The sequence below is a fragment of the Lissotriton vulgaris genome, chromosome 9 (assembly GCF_964263255.1).
Source record: "Lissotriton vulgaris chromosome 9, aLisVul1.2, whole genome shotgun sequence".
NCBI lineage: Eukaryota > Metazoa > Chordata > Amphibia > Caudata > Salamandridae > Lissotriton > Lissotriton vulgaris.
The window spans coordinates 512,768,003-512,776,822 of NC_141697.1; positions in this window are offsets into that span (position 1 = coordinate 512,768,003).

An 8,820-nucleotide genomic window follows, 5' to 3' on the forward strand; every position below is an offset into this window, starting at 1 on the left:
CTTCGGGTCGATAGGCATAATGCAGCTTCTGCTCAATATGTAATGGTTCACAAATCATCCGAATTATCTCATTATTAAAATGGGTTCCTTTATTTGTTTCTAAAGTGACTAGAAATCCAAATCTCTGGATCAGCTCTCTTAGTAGCAGCTTTGTGACAGTGAGGCTATCATTCCTTCTCATTGGGTAGGCTTCCACCCAGCGAGAGAACAAGCAAACGACAACTAACACATATTTCAGCCCATTACACAGGGGGAGCTCAGGGAAATCCAATTGAAGTCGGGTAAATGGTCCTGCTACTTTTCCAATTCGTCCCCAACTAACAACTGTATTTCTGCCTGGATTTTGCTGCTGACAGGTGACACACCTTTGGCACAGACTCTCTGTAATGACCCTAAATTTTGGGTTATACCATGACTGCTTGAAGAGCCTGATCATCGTATCTCTTCCAACATGTGCTATTCCCTGGTATGCCCTTGCCATTTGGGATAGTAATCTATTTGGCATGACTGGTCTTTCGTCTATATAGACCTTTACTTCATCCTCTTTTCTCATTCCACAGCCTGAATTTTTCCAAATTTCCTGTTCCTCATCACTGGCTTCTTTCTTCAACTGTCTAAAATCATCCCAAATGTCAAATGAAGATGAGAATATAAGAAGTTGTCAGGATCCTCTTCCTAAGGACACCGACCCTACCTGTCTGCCTGATGAAACAGCTCCTTTCTTTTCTCTCCTGCTGCCAGAATCCGAAGTATCCTTGCCCGGACTTGAGACTTCCTCACATCACGGGCCCTTTAAGGATCCTGTCGATGAGTGGAGAAGCCCCGCCCCCTGGAGGTGGGATAGTGGGGTGTCAGCAGAAGAAAGGATCCAGTAACCAATGAGGAGAGTTCCCCGGACTGGAAGAAGGAAGACAAGCAAGCAACTCGAGTGACGGAGACCCAAGAGTGGCACGAGAGAGGGAAACCCATCATCAGAGGACCCGTCACGGTAGCAGAAGAGGAGCCCGGAGGCCAACCTCTTCACGCAGCACCCGCCACATTCCCGGAGGAACGTGGCTAGAACAAGTGCGTGCCCCCCTCAGGGGGAACTGAGAGGCCGAGTACGGCAGTATCGGGAGGAAGGAGCAAGTAGGGATACCGAGTGGGAAGCATAGAGAGTATATCCTATCCCCTCTGGTGATGGCCCCCTCCTCCCACACCTTCAAAAGAGAACACCGGGTGTTGCCTCCTTTCACACCTCCTCCCTGTTTTTACCAGTTGAGCAACCAGAGCATTATTTTTTTGGGGCTTCTTTAATAAATACGATTTGACATAGCATACCCGGTGTCGCGTTCCTACCTGACCTGGGGTGAAAGATGGCAATTGGTATTTTCTTTTTCCATCCCTCTGTTTAGGGCTATTAAATTTTGTGCACAGAAACGCTCTACCTGATTGGCGTATCTGTTGCCCTTCTTCACATAATCATCTCCTGACTTATGTGCAGAACATTTGACTACTGCAATCTTTTTGGGCAAGTGTAAAGCATCCAATACATCTTTTACAGTTTTGCTGTTTCTTATTGGGGAACCTGAAGAAGTAAGAAAACCTGTTTGCATCCATAGCTGACCGAAGTCATGGACCACCCCAAAACCATATTGACTATCAGTAAATATGGTTACCCTCAGGCTTTTGGCAATTTTGCACACTCTAATCAGAGCTACCAAATTAGCAATTTAGGCAGAGTTTACCCCTTTTCGACACAATGCTTCTAAAACTCCTGCTATGGTGCAAACAGCATAGGCAGTGCATAATTCACCTTTTTCATTCCTCAAACATGATCCATCAACAAACATATCACTGTCTGATTCTTCCAAGGGCTTCCTCAATGTCAGGCCTAGGTTTTGTGCACAATTCTGTCACATCAAAACATTTGTGATCCGCCTCCTTTCGTACTTCCTTACAATATAAACGTTTGTGCACCTCACCACAGCCACAATTTCAGCACCCAAGATCACTCTTTCGTACCTAGTCTCCCGACTACAGGTCATATACTGCTTCCTCGTTAGTGTCAAGAGGATCTTAACCGAATGTGGCACACATACCTTGACTGGATGTGCCATCACAATCGCTTCACTTTGTTCGTGACTCACACAAGTAGCAGCTACTGCTTTCAAACAGCCTGGTAACGCTGCAGCCACTGAAACCAAAGTAGCAGAAAAATATGTTACTGGATGTCGTGCCATTCCATGCTTCTGAGTTAAGACTAGGAGTGCACGCCCATCTCTTTCACAGCAGTTCAATGCTAAATCCTTTGCTAAATCTGGCATTCTCAATGCAGGTGCTCAACACAGACTGTTTCTCAATTTAGTGAAAGCTTTAATACTTTCATCATCCAAAACAATTGGATCTTTCACATCCTTTCGTGATAACCTCTGTAGAGGTTTTGGAATCAGTGTAAAGCCACTGATCCACTGTCTGCAGTATCCAACCATTTCCAAAAACATTCATACTTCTTTCTGAGTTTTGGGTGGGCTCATTTGCTGAATCACACTAATTTGTCCTGGTGTCACCTTCCTGACTCTTTTTTCTATTTTGTGTCCTAGGTACTGGACTTCCTGTTTACAAAATTGCAATTTTACTGGTGACACTTTGTGCTCTTCTTCTGTCAAATGGTTCAGTAATGCAATCGTATCTGTCACACATGCCTCTCGTGCCTTTGATGCCACTAATAGGTCCTCAATGAACTGAACCTAAACTGAATTTCCTGGCATGATTAAAGTCTCCAAACATCTTTTCAGAATCTGATTAAAAATTGAAGGACTCTCTGTGTACCCTTGAGGAACTCGGCACCATGCCAAAACACAGTCTTCGAACCGGAATGCAAACAAATACTGGCTTTCCGTTTCGAGAAAAATGCTTGGCACAAATCAATCCCTGTGTACCATTCAGGATCACAAGGTATTGTGTACAGGATTACTGCTGGATTTGGCACTACTGGACAACAGGGTACTACAATTTTATTTATTTTTCTTAAATCCTGCACTATTCTGTATTTTCCACTGGGCTTCTTAATTCCTATAATAGGCAAATTACAAGGACTGGTCAGTATTTCTTTCAGGATTCCCTGTTCAATCATTTGGTCAATAACAGGAGTGACTCCTGCAATTACTTCCGGACTTTAGTACTGGGGTGTGTTTGGATATGTGGCACCCTCTTTCATTGTGATCTGAATCGGATCTACTTTTTTCATTAGACCAATTTCTTTTCCTGTAAAATCCCATACATCCGACTTTACTGCACTTTTTAATTCTTCAGACAAATTCTCTTCTGAGAGAAGTGACAACAACTCATCCACTTCTGTCCCTTGCTTCACTAACATTATTTTAAATGCAACATCCTCATCAGGTGTCTGAAATGCAATACCATCTGGCCTACAACAGATGGTACAATTCATTTTGCATAATAAATCTCTTCGCAAGGGATTCAAAGGACTCGAGTCACATACCACGTAACGATGCATGTCTCTGAAACTCCCAATATGAACTTCTATTGGATTGGTAACTGGCATTTTAATAGGCTTATTCGAGACTCCTACAACTTAGATAGTTTCTCCCGAGAGGGGTAGGTTTGGAATTTCTGCTGCTCTCACAGTAGAATGGGTAGCATCAGTATCCACTAGGAACGTAATATCATTACCTTCCACTTTTCCACCAACAAATGGCCCTGACTGATCTACCGCTAAAGATGCACCAAGCAGACACTTTTTCCCACCCCTCAGGCACCGTCATTGAGATGAGTCTGAATCACTCTCATTGCACTGCAACCAGTACTGCTGAACCATTTGCACATTTTGATTCTTACCTACTTGATCACCTCCATGAAATCCAGTGTTCGCATTGTACCTCTGCACTTGAGCATTCACATTGTTTGGCATGGGAGCTTGTGGCACCTGTTACTGTGGAGAAACTACCTGCTGCTGCTGTGGATTTACACCCACCTCATTCTGCATCTGTGGAATTACATTTTAATTTACCCCATTATTCTTTTGAGCAGTTCTACACTTGTTCTTCCTATGTCCATACTTTCCGCATGCATGACAAGGAAATTTCTTCTTAGCCTCCTCTCTACTCACTTTGCCTCTATCTTTACCTCCACTGGGTACTTGACCATTTTGATTTTTACCATTTATCTGATAAGCTGCTTGAGAACCATTGTTCCCTTCTTGCTGCTCTGCTGCCTTCACTTGCGCCTACATAATTTTCACTTTTAACTTTTTATGTCTTGATTCACTGTCATCACTACAATACTTCCCCTACCTTAAAATATTATCAATTCTTTTGCTCTGCCAGCAGATCAAATGCTGCTGAATCATGTTACTAATCTCTGGTTTCAATCCAAACACAAAACAATACACAAAATGTCCCATATCTTTGTCTCCAATATTAACAAACACACTGTACTGTTTGAATACCTGCAACTACCGTTCATAGTAGGCATGTACTAACTCCTTCGGTTCTTGGGTCGTCCTGTTAATCTTAAACCAATTTGTTTCCTTTGGGGAAGTTTTCCCTTTCAAAAAAGTGATTACCTTATTATACTTTTTCATCACCTCATCAGATGGTGCACCTGTTTTTGGGTCTCTGGGGTATTCTTCTTTAGGCCAATTGCCAGTATTCTTACACTCTATCCATAAATCAGTAGGAAGAACAATCACAAACAAACCATCTAGATCCTTTCAACAAAACCTTTGAAACTTTCACAAACCTCTCTACCTATTCGTACCACTCAACTTGTTTCTCCCTTAACCTGGGAAAAGCATTTGTGAAGGATAATATAGCCTGTCTCGTCCAAGGAACATGAACATATCCACCAGTTGGAACTTCTCTTATCGGACATGTCCTTTCAACTTGTTCTGTCTCTTTCGACGGAAACATAAACACTCCTTCAACAGCTGCTTCTTCTTTCTTTTTCTTCCATCTACCTTTCCACCTATCTACATCTCCCCATTTCTTCAAAATATTCTTCAAATCCTTTATCTGCAACCTTTTTCCAGACGCATTCAAACTCTCTAAATCCTTTTCAGTAAAGGCCAATCTGTATGATTTCTGCAACACCTTCAACTTCTCTAGGTCTATTGCATACTCACTAGCAGCCTCTGCTATTTTCTCATGAAGATTTCTCGCTCACCAAGTAATATTCTTGCACAAAAATAACAGCTCTTCCTCCCGGTAAATCCCTAATCTGCCTGGAGTTATTGTACCAATAATCATCTCTTCCAAATCTACTTTCAATTGGCTCACATTTATACTCTGCGGTTGAGGTTTTTGCTTTACCATTTCCTTTATCCAATCATTTAATATCTCTGGTGAAGGACCTGCTGAACTCCCTGTCATTGGAGTGACGCTTGGCCCTATTCTCCTTGGGTCTATTTGTATACTTCTTTTAGGGGTTTCTGTAATCATCTCACAAACTGAAAGATCTACAATGTAGTATTCTTGTCAGCCTGTCTGTCCTCATTCGCTACCATCACCATTCCACTCCTGACACTACTTCTCGGAACTGCCAACATATGTACTTTTGATAGATTCTGTTTTTCTCCATACAATGGAAATACGGGACCAATTGTTACTGGTACCGTCAATGCTTCCATATTCAGACTTAACTGATTTATTTTCTGGACCTGCTCTATTCTTGACTTATTCAACAAGTTCATTTCATTTTCTCGTAGTACTCTAGCTATTTTTGTGACTTGTAGAGTTAATGGGGTTCCCATTTGTGGTGCAGTTGGTGTCACCTCCCCTGAATTGTCTTCATATGGGGGAGGTCTTTTGGTCATAATGTCCTCTAACAACTCATCATCAGAATCGTTTGGATCATATCTTAAACTCGAAATCTCTGAATTTTTCTTTTTCTCTTTACATTTGCCTCCTGTATTGTCTTCAGCGACTAACACTGGGTACATACCCTCAGTTATCACAGTTCTCCTCCATCTTTTATCTTATCTTCCCTCCTCTCGAAAGGATATCCAAACATCATATTTCTGTATCTTCAGTTACCTCTAAATAGCTCTCTTTCGGATGCCTCAACTTCCCATTCCTCTAATGCTTCATACTGTGTAGGTCTGGGATTTGACACATACTCACTTGGTCCTGAGGAAAGCCAGTTTTAAATTTAATAAGGCCTGGCTGAAACATGTTGACCACACTAGACGCAGGAGGTCATAATTCGCACTCCACCGCGTCGAACAGCCTTTTTATTACTAACAGAGGCCCAGTCATTAAACTTACTTATTTACCCTCGGGTACTGGGACCTACTGTCTAGCTTTTAACTTCACTTTCTCACTCACGACACTGCACACTCAGCGAATATACCAGCTCCGCAGTAATCTGGCGTCGAAGCACACCCGGGACACATTCGGTGTCACTGTGGTGGGCCCGATGATGAAGCATGCCACCAACTAGGTTGGTGGGTGAGGGCTTCATGAACAAACCAACGGGTTTGCCAGCTAGCGTACTTCTTTGAGTCCCCCTCCCCCTGTAACTATAGCTAGTCCTATTTTGATCATTACAAGAGTATATTAGAGCATTTCTACTTAATGTACGCTCCCTCAATAAAAATGCCCCACATGTATCTGACCTCATATCAGACTTAAGGTTGGACATTTTATTTCTAACAGAGACTTGGCTTATGGAAATATCCAATCCTACTCTGGCAATAGCTATGCCTCCCTGGTATACAATTTTGAGGAAAGACAGGGAAGGGGGGGGGGGCATCGCAATGATTACTAAAAATTACATCGTGGCCAAATGAATTCCTATGAATGAAATTGAGGGGTTGAGTGTCTTGGTTTTCACTGCACTATCTCCGCCTGTCAATCTCTGGTGGGAACACTCATTTATAGTTCTCCTGGTCATGCAGGGCCATTCCTGAGGAGTGTTTCCAATGTAATGGCACCACTTGCCCTCAGATTTAAACATTTTGTGGTCCTAGGGGATTTCAACATCCATATGGACAACTGAGAGAGCCCTGATGCAACTGCATTAGGCGGAGCCTTGGAGTCCTTGAATTTGGTCCCCCTTGTAACTAGACCTACTCACGAAAAAGGCCATGTTCTGGACCAAGTCTTCACTAACACCCCTATACAAACAGAGGAGCCTAGGGGCATATGTGTCAACCGAACTTTTAGTCGCAAGCGATGCGAATCGCAAAAAACAGCGTTTGCAAATAAAAATTTGCAATTTCAGATGTATGAGGCACAATCGCATCGCAAAATAATAAATCACAAAAATAGCAATTTCTTACATTGCGAAAAAATGAAATCTGCGAATATCCTTGCAATTTCCTATGTTGCGATTTTCTCTGTTAGCGAAAGTCGCAGACTGGAATTCGTAAAATAAGAAATTGCAAGGAAATGTAACAAAATTTCACGAATTGCGATTTGGACAAAATCGCAAATTAAGAAATCGCAATTACCACCAATTGCATACAGGTGGTAACCAGGTGCAAGGTGTTTAAAGCAGCCTACAATGCCACTGAAACCTCCACAATGGCAGCACTATATGTGATAGCCAGGAGGCTGCGTATTCGTGCACTGGCACAGAGGAGAATGAGACACGAACGTATTTTCAGGCTGCGCATCACGCTGTTCCAGCAGACTGAAGAGGACAACCATGAGAAGCACAGGCTGCACCCACAGACCATCTTGGACCTGATTGAGGAGCTGAAGCCCTATTTGGAACACCCAACACTCAGGACCCAAACAATTCCAACCCATGTACAGGTTTTGTGCTCACTGCACCTCCTCGCCTCAGGGAGTTTCCAAGGAGTCATAGCAGAGGTTGGCGGGGTGTCACAGAGTGCCTTATCTCACTTTTTCCATGCCTTTCTGGATGCAATGCTACAGAGGCTATCACATCATATATGCCTCCCCAGCACCCAACAGGCATTACAGCAAAGCAAACTTGACTTTTACCAGTTTGCACATTTACCCTGTGTCTTTGGCTGCATTGATGGGACCCATGTTCCCTCACACCACCAGCAGCAACTGAATATGTGTACAGAAACTGCAAATGCTACCATTACCTGCATGTACAGATTGTGTGCAATGCTAAGTACATTATCAATGACATTGTACCCAAATACCCTGGCAGCACACACAACTCTTTCATATTTAGACATAGTGGGATAGAGTGCTGGAGAGTTTGGAGAGGGATACCTGCTAGGTAAATCAATGGCACACATACATCCATCCACTACATCTCAGGGGGGGGGACATTAACATACCTATAATTTGTATCCCTGCAGGTGATAGTGCCCATGCAGTGCGAGACTTCATCCTGACCCTGTATCTGGTTCCAGCAAATGCAAGGGAGAGGAAGTACCACAGGGCATACAGATCTACACACAGCGTCATAGAGCGTACCTTTGGAATCCTAAAGAGCCGGTTCAGATGCCTGCATAAAAGTGGAGGGGCACTGCAATACAGCCCTGAGACATGCTGTAAAATCATGGCAAGCTGTGCAATGCTTCATAACATGGCTATGAGGAAAGGCACCACAATTGATGGGACCGCCACAGACACATCCGGTGACGATTGCCCACCTCCCCCTGGCAGGGCAGCAGCAGGAATAGGGGCAGCTGTCGGACGTCAGAGACGGACTGAGATCACACAAAACTACTTCTAGGTAAGAAATGAAGCTGATGAGCCAAATTTATGTTTTACATATGTGATGTGTTTATTCACACTTCACAAACATTAACTGTTGCTGTACCCAGCACGTGTTATGTACACAGTGCAGGTACTTCCCAAGAATGTGCACAATCTGTTTTGGTGGGTCGCA